A 14,413-nucleotide genomic window follows, 5' to 3' on the forward strand; every position below is an offset into this window, starting at 1 on the left:
TTGGGGTGAAAGGCAGCTCCATGAATCAAAAGCATTCATTTGTTAGGACTCTAGCAGCCCTGACAGGTCTATGCCAGTTTTTCATAACCTAGCTCCATTTAATCTCAGCTTTCACTAGGATGAATCTGGGAAACAGAATGGTTCCTTTTATGGTAGCTAAGTTTGGAAAAAAAAAGAATAAAAAAAATAAATATTGACCAATTTTGAATGATGGGCAAAGACAGAGAAAATACATAATGATAACGCTTATTTTTCAGAATGTTATGTAGTGTTTGGGTGAGCAGGGAGTTTCCTTTTCCCTTCTAAGCCATTACAACCCATTAAGTCAAACTTCAGGATCTAAAAGCTGTAAGTAATTAGGCACTGACAGAAACAAGCCATTTTGCTTCTGTGTCTATTGTGTCAGCAACATTAATGCAGGACCCACTAGAAAACCTGATATGGTCCATAAGTCAGGAACTAAATACTTTCTGCTTCCATAATCTCTCCTTGTGTTAGGAATTTGCATTTTAATAACTCTCTAATTTTTTATTTACTCACTATGGTAAATGGTATGCAATTTAAGGTGTTTTAACTGCACATTTAATTGACTGTACATAATAGCTATCGGTGAAATATATGTAATTAGAAAGACTGTAAAATATCTATTACATGTAAGTAACAGTTACTGTTCTCTTTCAGGGCTCTTTTTAAGGACGATTGCAGAATTAACTAAAGACCCAATCTAATCCAGTCACAAGAGCTTCTACATTTTTAAGTGTCTTCATTTGCAAAACGGAGGAAAACCAAAACCTTCAAAAGCTAAAATATTTTGATCTCTGCTTATGTCATTGTGCCTCTTTCCCACAAGCCATTCTGATGGGCAGGACTTGGGCTGTCTGTCTGGACTTTTATACTTAAACAGATGTCCTTGCTATTGTAGTCTTAATCCAACCTTTTAATACTACCTGAAATGCACTTACTTGTGGTTGAATTAATGATAATTGTGAGCTCCTTGGCATCAGATATATTCTACCTTAATGCTACTTTAGTGTCTGGAAATTCCAGTTCCTGGCGTCAAGAGGCTCCAGTCCCTTCCACAATTTCTAGAAATAGCTGTGACCTGCTTTTTTGCACGATTTCTATCCTTTCAGGCTAACCTGAGCTCCTGGAAACAGAACGCTATTGAAGCACAAGCCTTTTTAGTGCTTACTGCTTGGTAACTTCGTTCTTCCTATTTAATTACAGGTTTCATGTTTAGAGTACGAAGAAGGACATCTTGTAAAGGCACCTTTTCATGTGTGGACAGACCATAAAAATGTAGGTAGGGGCTTCTTTTCCACAGTGGGTGCCCCTGTGGCTTTCAGAAATGCCTCACTGTTGTTATCAAGTGGACCTGTTTAGAAAAGAAAGAGAAAAAGCAACCCTAAAGTACAACCAACTCCTACTTGGTTACCTCAGACCAGACTCTATTTAGTTGTGTGGGACCAAATGCCAAGCTAGACAAAGAAAGCAAGTATACAGTGAGTTAGACTATTGTGGAGAAAGAGAAGGAATAAAAACGATGCGGACAATAGTGACATTTCTGTCAGTCCAGTGGGTGCAACCCACCACTTGCTTATTCTGAAAAACTTGTGGGGTGCAAGTTCTCATAGTTAGCATGGCTGTTATTAAAATCCATAACAGCATACATGAGCCATTAGCTTTCCTATTCTTAATAACTAAAATTTTGTGAGTCAATCTAGATGAAAAGAGTTTAATTAAAAGTTGCCCTAATTAGTGTGATTATGGCACCAAATAAAGAGGATAACACGTTAATGATCCTCTGAAGCATACTTCTTTTTCACCTCTCCCCTTCTGTTGAAAGATTTAGTATTTGACTGACTCAGTAAATTACTGATTCATTAATTTATGCTTGGGGGATGAGAAAACTATTTTTAATAGAATTAAATCTACAACCTACTAATGTAAGAGACTCCTTGTGAGACTCCTCACACTGTAAATCTATCCATTTCTCCTAGTTCAGGGTTTGGAGCATGAGCTAAACTTGGTTTTGTACCATGAGGGTTCAAGAATTGTTTATTTTAATTTCAGGTAAGGTAGATGGTGCTTGTCATTTAGTCAGCTGAGGTGATGAACTGGAAAGGAGGTAGAATGAATATACAGGATACAAAAGCTGATAAAACTCCTTTTACACAGGACCATGAACCACTTGGCAATGTAAGATTAAATGTGCAGACAGCCAGGAAGATTCCAGTTCCAACCACATTGACTGTCTTAAAACCTATCTATCTATCCATCCATCTATCTATCTATCCATCCATCTATCTATCTATCCATCCATCTATCTAATAGTATCAGCATCTTTTTATTTAGCTTTACACTATAAAGGTATTCGTCATACTAATCCTATTAGGTAGATATTATCCTTGCCAGCATTCCTGGCAAGAGCTTATCACCACTCCTATTGTTCCACTCCTTTTCATTGCTTAGGAGACAAGAAGTAAGTATCTCTTCCAGCCAGTAGGCTCAGTTGCTAAAATTTAAGACCTAATTAGATCCTCACACCTTTGGTCCAAAGCAACTTGGAAATATTAAACCACTAAAGTACTTAAGGTGATGATTCACATAAGTCATGCTCTTTCTTTGCAATGAGGGTTCACCTACAACACAAATAAAACACAATCAAAGGATCTACTTACAACAGAGTTGTTACTCAGCCAGGTAAGAAAATAGCTAAAGCATGGAGAGCAGACGGGATCTGTCTAGTTTGGATTTCCTTGGATTTCCAAAATATTGTTTCCATTTTCTTTCTGAAAACTTTGAGAAGAGGATGCCAGAATTTGAATGGAAATATGAATGCTGGACAAATTTGGGAATCTTTCTGCTTTCACATGCCTCTGTTTTCTAAGCAGCATCCAGCCCTGACAAGCTTGGAGTACCAGTGCTAGTGTGCCGGATTGTTGACCAGATGCCTATTAACATCTCAGTCAAGCCAAGGAAGATAATACACCTTTCCCTGCTTTCATGTATGCAACCACTGGATGAGGTGCTCAAAGGTCAGTTATTTTGAAGTGCAAGCATATTTTGTGTGATTTTATTTGTAGTAAATGTACTAATCTTTCATATAAAAAGTATCTGTGTTTTCTTAGGCCCTCTTTAAAAGGTTGTGCTGACATGGGGTTAGATAAGTTTTCATATTTTGTTTAACATCATTTCTATTCCATTAGTAATTTTCATAATCTCATGGTAAAACCATGCAAAAATGAGACTGGCCATACATCTAGATCACATTTTAAATCAGAAAGACAAAGTCACCTGCAAGTTGTAAAACAGAAAGCTTAATAAGCGTGAAAACCCATGCAGCTCAAACAATAACTGAAGGGGAATTTATTTCAGCAAAGTCCTGAGGAATGACCTGAGTGAGGGTAAAAAGAGCTCTAACTGAGAGAAGAGGACAGAACTACTGCTGGACTTGGAGAAATCAAGGTCAGTTCCTGTGGATTGGGATCACACACCAGGGAGAGCAGCGGCTGGGAGGTGAGTGATGGTGAGTCCTGATTTATCTGTTGGATTCAGTACATGTCCCCAGACTTGACTGGAAACCTATAGATCTGTGAGGATCTTACAGACTGGTCAGAGAAAAGCTTTAGTGTGTTGGGGTTTCAGCATAGTTACAGCCTCAGGTGAAAAGGGATTAAGTATTTTATGCAGGCTCATGCACCAAATCCTTGCATGTTTTGAACTTCCAGTGTATACATCTATGAAGCCATCCTCTTCTCTCCTGTAGTCCAGCAGTCACTGCACACGTGGGGTGCTGGTCTGTTTGCAAAATATTTGCAAGCACTGAAATGACTGCTGGAAGTGCCTTATAAATGTGCTGGAAAATTAACATCAGTTACTGAAGAAAAGCCAAATTACTGACAAAGTGGACTTCAGAAGGACAAAAAGTCTGCTTCTTTTCTCCAACCATTTCTGTGAGCCACTTAAGCTCGTCAAAAACAACACCAAATTAATTCATTTTTAATGCTCTGTGGTTCATGAAGAAATACAAAAAAAATTACAAAAGATGTTCAAAAAGTGCAAACAAATCACAACTTTCCTGGAAGTTCAGTTTCTCAATAAGGTCATAGCAGATGTTTAGCCCTGCACTAAGATTTGTATAGGCTCCTAAAAGTGCTGGGCTAAGGAAAAAAAAGGCCAGGTGTTGATGGAGATTTTGCGGCAGCTGCTTCATAAGCCATTTTGATCCAGAGACTTTCAGAGGGAGGCTTGTAGGAGATGGAGTGGGTGGCTTCAGCCCCAGTCTTTCTTTGAAATAGCCTGACAGAGCTGTGTTAGCAGTGCAGCTCTTACAGCTTTGTTGGCTTAATGATGATGGATAAAATAGAAAGTTTTGATTTCTACCTCAATAAAGCCCTGATACCTCCCTACTCCTTTGAGTCTCATGTCTGATATACCTTGAAGGAGGAATCTCTTTGAAAGTCCATCAGTGAAGAAAACTGTGCCACTTCTTATCATGGCTGGGCTCCATTTTCAAGGCAAGGGAAATTCCAGTGAACTTCAAGATCCATCAAGGTGGTTTAGCTCTTATTCATCACCCTCCTGGCATCCAGGCTTCAAATTCTTAATGTGATTAGTGCTGGGGAAACAATTTTTGTCCTCCTCAGCTTCACTCACAATCCCTATAGAGCACAAAACTTGATGATCGAGAAGGGAAGGTTCACTAAAAGCTCTCCTATCTATATAGCTGGAGTGAAATGGCATGGCTTTGTCCTTTGCTTGTGATTTCATAGAACATGAATGTCTCTTTATTGCATGGCAAACAGACGGAACAATTACACAGATCCACAGTAAAAACACTGAAAAGAGAGAACACAAAACTTGAACTATTGTGGCAGAAGTAACATCTCATATGCTAGCTATGTATGGTCAGCCAGGAGGAATGCCTGCTAACATTTTGACATTAAAGTTCTAAGTAATTCCGCTTTTCTGTAAAGTCTCTGGCATCTGGTATGTTATTAAGTAACTCAGTAGAGATCTGTTAAATATATAACCTTGCTGGTCAAAGGATACATTATCTTACTAGATTTCTCTCTTTAATCCATACTTTCCTTTGATACTTGCATGATCCACAGCTGCCAATCATGATTTTGCAAACTTGATTTAAATACTTCAGTGGGACAAATAACTCTCTGTCATCCTCACAAGTTTATGGGCGGAATCTCTGCTGCTCTTCAGACTGAAATTTCCCATTGCTTTCCTACAAATCCTAATGATCTTGGGCTTACCTCAGAAGGTACACTTGAAGATTTCACTCCAAAAGGTCTAACTTCTGACAGAAGGTAAGGATTAAGGTTGGCCAACCATGGCAAGTGGTTATAATGACAGAAAGATTTAACAGGACTGAGCCTCATTTTCTTCCCCCTGGAGAATGATTCAGGGTGGCATTCAGAGAAAATGCCAGATAAATGTTACTAGAGTAGTAGGGATCTCAGAATGGAGGTACCAGTTCCTCATATTGCCATTGTCCACAAGGATAGGTCTTACCTAGAATCAGAAAAGACAAATACAAGAACATGGTTAACATGAATAACTGAATCAGCGCAGTAAGTAGTGGAAAGTTTGTGGCCTGCTCAGCTTTTATGCACTTTTGCTTGCACAAGTCTTACAACAGAGGAGGACTTTTACAATAGCCATAAATCCCAAAGTCTTTTGCGTATGGCATCTACCATCATGGTGAGTGGAAAAGCTGTAGATCTCAGTTCTATCTGAAACAGTGCCAGTGGCAGCTGGTGTCAAAGCAAGTGAGTAGCAGAATTTGCGTGAGTGGACATGGCAGCTCAAAACTTGTTTTTTTCCTGAGACAGAGAAGGCAGGATGTTAACATTCAGCCCTTATCTTGTCCTTTTTCTCTCAGCAGGTTAAACTGATCTAATTATCTTGTGTTCATTATGAAGAGGGAGAATGCTGTAACTATACAGTTAGTTGGCTGTAACAGTGACCAGAGAAGTGGAACTGGCCCTGAATAATGCAGGAATTTGGTATCTATCTTATTACAAATGCTGCTGATTTGGGTGTAGAAAAAAGAAAACTAATATCATTAAAATAAAATATAAGGAAAAGAAAAGAAAAAATTACCTTTTACAGTCCCATGTTCCTACTCCTTACTGTTCCTACAACAAAAAATACTCATGGTGTTTATAAGAGTTATCTGCACAAGTATTAAATGAATTGGAAAAGGATCAAAAAGTTAAATATATACTGCTAACAGCAAGGATCTGAATGTATCTGTAACTGATGTAGGGAAGGAGCCGTGCAATTAACTCTAACTGTGGAGTGATTGGAAATGCTTGCTCAATACTTCTGAATGCTTTTTCTGCAGCATGGCATACTATCTTAATAAGACAGATTGTATCATCCCATGTCTGCAAGATCTTCTCTTTGTTCTACCACACTCCATGGTTTTAATACTTCCATTTGCATACCTCAGAAGACCTTGATTTAAGGCTATGGAAGTTAAAGTGATCCTTTCTGCTCACTTCCTTAGGGTTTAAATCAGACTCTAGATAGCTTTGTCTCCCTGACATTTGCTTTCATAGGATATTTGATTTTTTTATTACTTCCTTGTCTATTGCAGACCCAAGTAAAGTAGAAATCTCTGCTTCTCCAGTCAGGGGAGACCCACCTTCTGGGTCTTTATCTTAACTAGAAAAGATTGTCTGGGTTATTCAGAAACCTTTCTGTAAATAACACTCCTGACAGATGCTTGCATAATTAGAGTCCCTCATGAATATGATATCTTGTGGCTTAGGATAAAGTATTAATTGGTTTGTGAAATAATCTAATATCCAACTGGATGGTACTTTAGGTCCAGCGAGTTTGTCTTCGTTTTTTACTCCTTGTCTTATGTTCAGACAAACTCATCACAACCCTGTTAATCAATGTTTCCTTCTAATAAAATCATAGAATCATAGAATAGTTAGGGTTAGAAAGGACCTTAAGATCATCTAGTTCCAACCGCCCTGCCATGGGCAGGGACACCTCACACTAAACCATATCACCTAAGGCTTAATCCAACCTAGCCTTGAACACCACCAGGGATAGAGCATTCACAACCTCCCTGGACAACCCATTCCAGTACCTCACCACCCTTACAGTAAAGAATTTCTTCCTTATATCCAGTCTAAACCTCTGCTGTTTTAAGTTTCAATCCGTTACCCCTTGTCCTATCACTACAGTCCCTAATGAATATTGTACTATTCAAAATCCATTGCAGTAGCAGTAAGAAGTATCCTCTACTGCAGGGCATACATAATTTGCTCATTTAATAATGATTTTAAAATGTTTAAAATCTAAACAAAACAACAAGTTCCTACTCTTGTATTCAGGTGTGATTTATCCATCTTTCATGAAAAGACAGGTTTAATAATTATATAAGCCCTTGGGCTAGTATACATGAGCATTAAAGTGAATTATGACATGATCAGACTGCTAAGGAAAGCCACAGTTATTTTGCAGAAATGAGGCCAAATTCTGCTCCCCTGTAACTGATTGTAATGATATAGGAGTCAGCCGAGTTACCTTCCTGCAAAATTTGCTCTATGCGACCTAACGTAAGCTTGAGATTATAACACTGTCATCCTTGTATTCTCTGCTGCCAAGATAACAACACTGCAAAAATATGGTAATTGTTCAGCTTTACATTGTAAGTGCACCTATAACATGCTGTAAAACAATGGGAACAAAACAAGAGATGACTTGAGCAAACAGATTTATAATATATGTGGTTTCAGGGTGCAAAGCATAAAGGGGGAAAGCAAGAGAACTGTATAGCTGCAATAGTTTGACCGAAGATCAGAGAAGTCAGTGGGAGTCCTTCCATTTTTCTTTTGGTGAGATTTAGATCAGATCCCTTTGGGGAGTCATAATGAAGTTTATTTCCATTATAAATATACAGTTGATATGTCAAATTATACTACCGTCATGAGAAAAAGATTATAAAGTCACAACCCAGCTGAATTTCACATGAAAAAATGTTACATTAAGTTACTTTTGCCAAATTCTAAAGAGAATGACATTTGACAAGGAAAACATTCATACTTCTTAGATACAATCACTAGATTTTATTCTTTCTGTGGTAACAAGTCTATTGCATTCAGTAACGAGTAAGCTGTAGCTCTTAAAGATTGATCCTTGCTGACCTCCCTCGGTATCTTCCGCTTGATCTTAGCATGTATTTAACAGGAGAAAAAAAGTTTTTACTCCAAAATATTCAACTGCTAGTGGAGACTGAATAGGTGTACTAGTTGCAACTAACTCATCTTGAAGTAAATGTTTTTTGTTGTCTCCACGGATTTCTTATTTCAATGATTAGTTTGATTTATAAATTAGTTACAATTTTTCCTCTAATGAAGACAAAGCATTATGCAAAGGTAAACTCTTTTTTATAGTCATAAGCTAGACTGTCTGATTCATGGCTTTCATTCCCTCAGTGTTATATGTGTATAAACTATAACTTAGGATGAACCGCAAGTTTTGTGAAGACCTCTTTATTTAAAAAATGAATAATACCAACCAATATTTAGTTAATTACACAGAAAATTGATATGGAAAAGAGCCTTTGACAATATTTACGTCGGAATCAGTTCTTTCCCTTTTGAAAAAGTAAGTAATCAACATGCTTTAATCAAGCACTCAAAATTCAGAATTTTCAGCCATTTCTACTCATTATAAACATAATTTGGTTTTGGTGGGTGGAATCCTCATTAGGCTCTGAGCTCGTTGACATGTTTCGATAACTGCAAAACAAAGTCAAAATATCAGCAATGTGAAAACAAACACATTTGTTTATTTTCCAAATAGACTCAACTGACATTCACTTCCCAAATTAAAAACATTCAAATTTGTACTGAGAAATTTCATATGCCTCTAATTTTGAGGGATATAATTAATTTTGGTTCTAGATTGATAAGCTCTCCATATATTTTATATTCTCCCATTACTGTACACACTGACAGGCTGTAAAGAGGACATAACAGAATGGAGTCTAAGAAAAAAAACACGGCAAAGGGATGAAGGAGTGTTTTTTTATCTGTCTGTCTCCTAAAGTCTTCAGATGGTGACTAGATGCCTACAGATAAGACATTTTTAATCAAGGAGTTAGAGAACTCTGTAGTTGAAATGACATTGAGTGAGTCATAACTCAGATCATCTAACAAAATCTTCAGTCATTAGAATATACATCCCTCTGAATACAGATAGAAGTTTTCCAAGAGCCAAAGACTAGATCTTCCTAATTAGCTATTTCAGTGGGAAGAGAAGCTTCAGGGGACCAATACGTCATTTTTAAAGGACCTAAATGTTGGAGCTGACTTAGGGCAATGTGATAGAAGTCACTGGCTGAAATTCTGGCTCCACTGAGCCCAAGAGGGAGTTGGAATTCAGTGGGGCCATGTTACCACCCAGTGTGTTGATGGAAAAATTTCCAGTTTAAAATTAGAGAAAACTATCTAAGATATTTAACCCCAGGAAGCAAAATAGAAAAGGTATTACAGTCCCCAGTCCCTCATCTCCCCTCAAACCCTCTCCCTCAAACCAACAATATGGGCCAAATGAGGAGTGACATCGGGTTTACTGGTCCGTCTCAGCACAAGATGTATGTGAGGCAAGACTCAGCAGAAGACATATGAGGTTTTTTACTTCTAACGTATAAAATGGGTATCTAAGGGAGTGAGATATTGCATAGATTAGATGAAACAAAGTTTATCAGTAGGTTCACAACATCACAGAATGTTTAAGGTTGAAAGGAACCTCTGGAAGTCATCATGCCCAACCCACTTGCTCAAGCAGGATCACCTAAAGCAGGCTGCCCATGACTATGTCTCAATGGCTGTGTTCCACAGAAACTTCCAAGGGCATACTCCGCTTTTCACCATCAAAATTCAGTGTTGATGCAATCACACCTTCTAGGTTTGCATTTCTAGGTGCAAACTCTTCTCTAGCTCTTTCAGCGCTTCTGTTTCTTGTTCACCCATGGATTTTCCAGGAGGAATTGCTTGACATGCAGGTAGCTAATAACCCTTCAGTTGCTATGAGAGTGCAGTTCTAATGGCAGGAAACAGGAGGAAGAAGGGGGTACTTTTGGAGTGTTTTATTGTAATTGAAGTAGGCTTCTAAGGTATGAGAAGATGCTAATCATGTCAGAGGTTACAAGGAGTTTCTGTGTAATTGCAAATCCATATTCTCCGTCCTAACACACAGTCTAGGAGAAGGGCAGCCAAAGGTAAGTGGCAGAACCAGGAGGAGTAAAAGAGCTGTTAGCCAGCTCTGTTTTGTCTCTCCCTCTTGTCAGATCACAACTTCACAGTAGCAGCTTCCACAGCAAAATCCTTGTAGCCTTTCCAGATTAACTTTCAAGCCTGACTCCCTAGACATGGGAAATTTCAGACACACAAGAGCAGCTAATGAAGCAGAGAAGTTCTTCTGGCCGTGACAAACTGCATGGGATCCCTCTCTGATGGAGCTTGGTTTCCTTTGCATAAAAGCCCTGCAGGTTTCCCAATGAGATGGACTAGGTTAATTTGTCATTAGTTATTAGGAAAATACTGACAAAGATCAAGACCATGCTGTGAATGTTTGATGGGCACCTGTCTGTGTTTTTTCTAGTTGGCTAAGGTTTCCACTGCTGGATATGTATTTCAAACTGCTGTAAAATCAATCTGCACTCAACTATTTCATGCTGATAAACATCCCAAGGAATGCCACTGAATGAAATAATTTGGGATACAACATGGCGTAACAGTACACAATTACTCTGCTGAAATTATTTCAGTTTTACATCCACTTATGAAACTACAACAGAAATCTGTCTACTGGTAAGATTTGAACTATTTTTTTTTCTTGTCAACCAGCTTTTTCAACATTTTAGATGGTATTTCCTGTTTTAATACATCCTGGGTTGTAGTTCCCAGGCCAGAACGAAGAAAATGGGCATCAGTTTAGATTGTCTCTGCCAGGAAATATATAATAATGCTGTCATTCTTAAGAAAACTCTGCAGCAGCAGGCTCAGACAGCTACAAAGTAGAGCACATGCATGGATTTGTCATCCTGCCTTACTCTTAAACAACATTGGCTTCTTTGTCAATTGTGAGGAAACAAGTGGGAAAACCCCTTGGAGGTGAGCCACACATTTATTTGTTCCTGAGCTCTTATAGCAATCCTGGCTGCAACACAATCCTTTTTTTAGAAAGGAGAGGTGAGCATCCGTGCGACTTGTTCAGAAAAGTCAGCAGGTATGTTTGACAAATGCATTTTCTTGACACATGTTGACTTGCGACATCCAAGGACAGGATGTATGTGACTGCATAAATGCGATGTTCATGACAGATCATGAGTGCTGCTACTTGTCCCCTGCAGCTCTGCTTCTGGTATGAAGACGTCATCCAGTATGGGAGGGATCTATGGGCCAGAGGTGCCCTACTACACTAGTGACATAGAGTGAAGCAAACCTTGGTGACTAGGTGGCCAGAAACATCCTTTTTTCTTTTCTGCATTAATGTCCACCATGTTTCTATTCAAAATAGTGATTTAGTAAGACCAGGTCTTTCATCAAATTTAGCTGAGTGTGAGAGGTCCTACTGAGAGGGGATGCATCTCACTTTGCTCCACTTCCTTCTTTTTCAGTAGAGTCAGATTATGAATAGGTTCAGCTTTATCTTTATCTTGTGGCCAAATGAATTCTAGACTTAAAGTTCTACCAGTTCCCACTATACCTGTTACCAGTGTGCCAGTGGAAAGAAGTCCCATTACTTGGTGTTGACTATTCAGTATTTTTGCCTCCACCTTCCTTTGTGGGAGATATGATAAAAATACTTGTTTCTAACTGCAAAGAGAAATACATTTTTCTAGCAGATTCTGATTTTTTCTTAGGCCATATATAGGAAACAAGGCCCAGTGCTCAAAGATGCCATTTAGGTAGTTACATTCCCTATCCTTAGTGCCAGAGACTTGGTCATCCCAGAGGCTAAGGAGTACTCTGATGAACTTGTGACACAGGCTGGTGGTGAATTATGAAACATGCTTTACAGATCTTTCTTAAAAGGTACAAGCAGTCTAAATCCTGATGCAGGAGCACAATGTACTGTAAGTAAAGGAACTGTATTGACACTGATACATACACACAGCCTATCCAAGTGTTTTATGAGAGGGATGGTAGTATTTTTAATGCTTCCTGGCAAGCACATGTTAAGAGGTTTGGTAACCCAATATGAATTCTAAAATGTATAACCACATCTGTGTCAACCCTTAATGAGAAAGTGCCTCTGAAGTACTCCAATAAAACACCTGCAACATGTCTGACTGTTTTATATTGCCTTTAGATAATCACATACCTCCTTGTAATAGCTACCTTGCTGTTTAAGTTGATGTGGTTCCAGCTTATGGAGTACAAAAATTAGTACTGGTAATATTACTGCTGTAAGTCCTGTTGGCAAAACACATTTCCCTTAAAAAATGAATGTCACAAGTGATGGATGAAATCTAGTTGAGTGACGCACTTCCATACACATTAGCACATACTTTGCCCAAAATAGAGCTACCCCATTTTAAAGAAAATCTTCAAGGAAAGGGAAGGAAATACCCTCCTTCCTTTTTGGTGTATTAAGAAGGCTTGAGATTTCCCCACTCTCCCACTTATTTCTAGAAATTCAACTGCTGTTAAAAGTCACAGGCAAAACTGAATGTCTGTTTCCAGACCCCCTGTATAATGGGAGATTTCTGTGCGGTGCCCCATTGGATACCAGCAACAAAAGATTACTAACAAAATAAATGCATTTAATAGCACACATAGCTCAGAGAACATTTGATAAAGCAGGCCGGCTATTCTGCTTTTGCTTTTTCACCACAGATGTCCTCAGCAAGAGTGCCCAGAGCTACCAGAGAACCCTGTAAAGCAGCTGAGGACAATTGCCAATATTTAGGCATAATTCAGGTCATCTCATACTAAAAAAGAGCTCAGGATAAACTGCATCAAGGGCTGCCTCCTCCCCTTGCCCAGCCTCTCTTGGACCCCCACAACATCATGCCACTGAACATGCTTTGTATCACCTCTTCACAAGATGCTACAACGTTCCAGAGCTCCCTCCCATCACCTTCACAGCTAGTCCAAGCCTTCATTTACTAGATTAAAGTAAATAATCATGATAGAGAATACATAACTAACTAATTGAGGTTTAGAATGACCAGCAAAATTGTCACAGGGCTAAGCTTTACACAGCTTAGGTTTGAAAAAAATTGAACACATGAACAACATTTAGCTTCCAATCCTCCTCTATTCCTTGCTTTGTCTCAGTGAAACACACCTTTGCATTTTTCTTCTCTTTTAGATTTTGTAGTGTTCCTCACAAATTTTGTATTTTCCCTTGGGTGCGTCCAGCTCTGCTCCCCTTCAGCCTCAAGTCTGGGACCATGGAAAATATCTTCTAAATCTTCAACAAGTATTTTTCTCCACATTAACAGTTTCTACTCCTCTCTTCCCACAGGAAACAATTCATTAAAGATTAAGAAGAATTTAATTCAAATAAAGTTTTTCTTTATATCATTTCCCCCTCTTTTCCCTCCATATCTCCACTGCTTTATTTTCATTGTATTCTATTTTCACCAGCTGGACTATCCTCTCAAAAACAACTTACTAACTCTGTAGCTCCATCAGTGTTAATGGAGTTATCCTGCATTTGTAGGGAAAGATCCCAGGTTTATACCTCTTTATCATTTAACCAGTAAAAGCTTCAGTTTATGGGTTCTGTAATCTTTCAATCTTTCCTCAAGAAGGAGTACTTCTGCTTATTACAAAAGTCAGGATTATGCAAGAATAAAACTTTCTTTTGTCTTTTCTTCCAGGTGTCCATATGTCTGCAACAGGGAATCTGGCCAGCTCACAGAAACTGCCTCTCCTCCAAGAGCTGCATACTGAGGCAAATTCCCAGCTTATTGAAAAATAGTTTTGTTATTTTGCCATCTTGTTTGTTCTGCAATTTCCCTCTTCTTTTTTTTTCCTTTTTTTCTCTTTTTTTCCCCCTTTATTTATTTATTTTTTATTTTGCCTCTGGCTTTTGGGGGGGAAAAAAAAGGAAATGGAAACTAAAAACAAACAAACAACAAAAAAAAAACCCCAAACCAACAAGAAAGTCTTAATTACACCTTTATTTTGGGCGTTGTGCCACTTCCAAACCTCTGTAGGAACTGATAACAACACCCCAATATTCAGAAGAGCTGTTTTCATGAAGCTCACAGGAGTTTCCAAAAAACCCTGAAGACCTTAAAGTACATTATAAAGCTTCCCTTCAGCTTCTGACTGAACTACTTTAACTTCACTGTTGCTTAATTCGTTTCCAAAGTAAATTACATCAAAGCTGGAACGGCTAACACTGCCCC

The 14,413-nt window shown here is 38.5% G+C and overlaps 1 long non-coding RNA gene across 1 annotated transcript; it reads left to right on the forward strand.

Moving 5' to 3' along the window:
• The first annotated feature begins 2,764 nt into the window (after positions 1-2,764).
• On the forward strand, positions 2,765-14,045 carry LOC115945872 (uncharacterized). The gene is made up of 4 exons (XR_004080068.2): positions 2,765-3,038; positions 3,379-3,468; positions 10,648-10,856; positions 13,880-14,045. It is a non-coding gene; the product is annotated as an uncharacterized lncRNA (long non-coding RNA).
• Positions 14,046-14,413: the final 368 nt, after the last annotated feature.

This window comes from Melopsittacus undulatus, chromosome 8 (genome assembly GCF_012275295.1).
Source record: "Melopsittacus undulatus isolate bMelUnd1 chromosome 8, bMelUnd1.mat.Z, whole genome shotgun sequence".
NCBI classification, from domain to species: Eukaryota; Metazoa; Chordata; class Aves; order Psittaciformes; family Psittaculidae; genus Melopsittacus; species Melopsittacus undulatus.